The sequence below is a fragment of the Babylonia areolata genome, chromosome 13, assembly GCF_041734735.1.
Source record: "Babylonia areolata isolate BAREFJ2019XMU chromosome 13, ASM4173473v1, whole genome shotgun sequence".
In the NCBI taxonomy this organism is placed as follows: domain Eukaryota; kingdom Metazoa; phylum Mollusca; class Gastropoda; order Neogastropoda; family Buccinidae; genus Babylonia; species Babylonia areolata.
Window position 1 is genome coordinate 3,169,989 of NC_134888.1, and position 2,500 is coordinate 3,172,488.

The 2,500-nt window shown below is 41.1% G+C and overlaps 1 protein-coding gene across 4 annotated transcripts in view; it reads left to right on the forward strand.

Annotated features, from left to right (window-relative positions):
• The window catches only part of LOC143288983 (leukocyte elastase inhibitor-like), a 20,460-nt gene that overhangs the window by 15,206 nt on the left and 2,754 nt on the right, over window positions 1-2,500 (forward strand). For 2 of the 4 annotated variants that reach the window (XM_076597706.1, XM_076597707.1), the window contains exons 4-5: window positions 1-2,007; window positions 2,168-2,500. The exon at window positions 1-2,007 is cut by the window's left edge and continues 562 nt beyond it; the exon at window positions 2,168-2,500 is cut by the window's right edge and continues 226 nt beyond it. The exons of 1 other annotated variant lie outside the window; for it this stretch is intronic. The gene's annotated coding sequence lies outside the window, so the exon portion shown is untranslated. The remainder of the gene's footprint in view (window positions 2,008-2,167) is intronic. One more of the 4 variants, XM_076597708.1, reaches the window with a different exon arrangement.

The following is a 2,500-nucleotide window of genomic DNA, read 5'->3' on the forward strand; positions in this document are numbered from 1 at the left end:
TCCGCCTGCAAATATGAGATTTTCATCCCCCCCCCCTGTCTGTCTGTCTGCCTGTCTGTAGAAACAAGTTGTGCTGCAGAGAGTGTGATGATGTGGCTGTCTTTGTAGGAGGGGTTCATGGTGGCTTTTTGTTTCCATTTTGGATTGTTGTTGTTGTCATCGAGAATCACGATTTGGTCATGAGAATTAGAATGATTCAGTCACTGTTGACGGTTTAAAGTGGGATGTGCGCGCTGTGCTGGTAACATCTTGTTGGTGTGGTTTCGACATGTGGGTACTGAGTGTTGCAGATTCTCCCACCCCACCCCACCCCACCACACATCACACCCACCCTCAGAACGACATCATGCTAAAATCCTGCAAAAGATGTAATTCCATTCATTCATAGCATGGCATTCGTGATCTGTGGTATTGCCTTGAACAGCATAATGTCATTTGAATAATAGAAAAGCTGATAAACATTTTTTGTCTAGACAAAGGCTGTTACCTCAATACACTGAAATGATTTTTCAAATAATTCTTAAAGTCTCCAATCCAGAATCTCAAAACATCAAGAATCACAACCCCCTTGTACGCACCCCCTTCCCACCCCCTAAGAAAATAAAAGCTTGAATGGAGCAGCTCATACTTATATTCTCATAACCTAGACAGCTGTGTACAATGTGTGTTTCTACGGAAATGTCTTTCCAGTTTTTATTCAGCCAAGCTCGCCGTGGCATGCGCATGATTGCCATCTTCATTCAGGACCTCAGAATTTGATACAGGATGAAGGACATATCTGGGCTTAGGCATCGATACTGTCTGTGCGGAGCATTGCTGTGGGACATTGGAGCAACAGGGAAAGATAGGGGCTGTGATGGCATATATTTCTAGTCTCTTAACTCTCTCCATACGAACGGCGAAAGAGACGACATTAACAGCGTTTCACCCCAGTTACCATCATCAAAATATTGCAAGCGGAAGGCTCTTATACTGAAGAGGTGAATGTTGACAAAGAATACCACAATTCTGACGACGGAAGCTAAAGGTTGGGTCATTCAGACACCCACTGGACATCCGAGGGGTCTGTGTAGAGGAGAAGAGAGGACTGGCCGTACTGAGTGAGTTAACCCATGAGGTTTGGTGCCGTGAATCTTTGCAATATTCCCCAGTATCGGTCTGCTGAGCTGTCAGAGTTATGGTGGAAGAATCCTACGGGCTTTCATTTCAGAAACCTCCCATGTCGTGAATGGCTCTAACGGGGGGGCAGGGAGTCGGGGTTGACACAGGGAATCCCATTTTGGTGTCATATACTGTACCATGTCAAACTGATGCAAACTAGGCCTATTGGTTTGCTCTGCTTGGCCAAATTTCGTGCGGCTAACAGTGAAAAGACGGGCCCACCCGCTCTCAGCCAATCAAACGCCTCTAAAAACTATAAGCGCTTAATCATTCCTTTGGCCAAGGCTCTCCACGCCATCTTGTCAGGTTTACGCTCTGTCTCGTCTTACGCTTTTTTCGGCTATTCAGCGTATCCTTTTGGCCTTATTTTGTTGCATGCGGCTTGTGTTTATTGTATCCTGTCAGTTACAAGTCTGTGTTATTGGAGACGTCCTTTGCTGCGGAACTTTTGCTTTGTTTATTGGTCGAAACTAGTTCTTACAAACTGACGATTTGATTGGTGGGAAGGAAAAGAACATATTCAGTGATGTTAAACATTCATCAGTGCTGTGTGTGATATTGTTATTTTTTTCTTTTGTGCCATTGTTGAAGAGTTTACATCTTAAAAGATAGTCATATCTTTTTATTCATTTTTATTGTTTTTTTTTTCTTTTTGACAAAAATGCTAAATGCTACTTTTCTTTGGCTTCATCAACAGGAAAGAAATTTAGATGATTATTATGACTTCGGTGTTTAGAACTATGATGTCATTGTGATTTGATAATTTTTAAAAAATGCATCAACTTTTTTAAATATGCATGCAAGAAATGAAATATGTATTTGTTATACATATCTTGAGAGTTGTAGGTTTGGTCTGTTATGATGACACATATCTTGAGAGTTGTAGGTTTGGTCTGTTATGATGACACATATCTTGTGAGTTGTAGGTTTGGTCTGTTATGATGACACATATCTTGAGAGTTGTAGGTTTGGTCTGTTATGATGACACATATCTTGTGAGTTGTAGGTTTGGTCTGTTATGATGATACATATCTTGAGAGTTGTAGGTTTGGTCTGTTATAATGACACATATCTTGAGAGTTGTAGGTTTGGTCTGTTATGATGACACATATCTTGAGAGTTGTAGGTTTGGTCTGTTATGATGACACATATCTTGAGAGTTGTAGGTTTGGTCTGTTATGATGACACATATCTTGAGAGTTGTAGGTTTGGTCTGTTATGATGGCACATATCTTGAGAGTTGTAGGTTTGGTCTGTTATGATGACACATATCTTGTGAGTTGTAGGTTTGGTCTGTTATGGTGACAGAGAGAAAATAGAGATAACAACTATGTCGTTG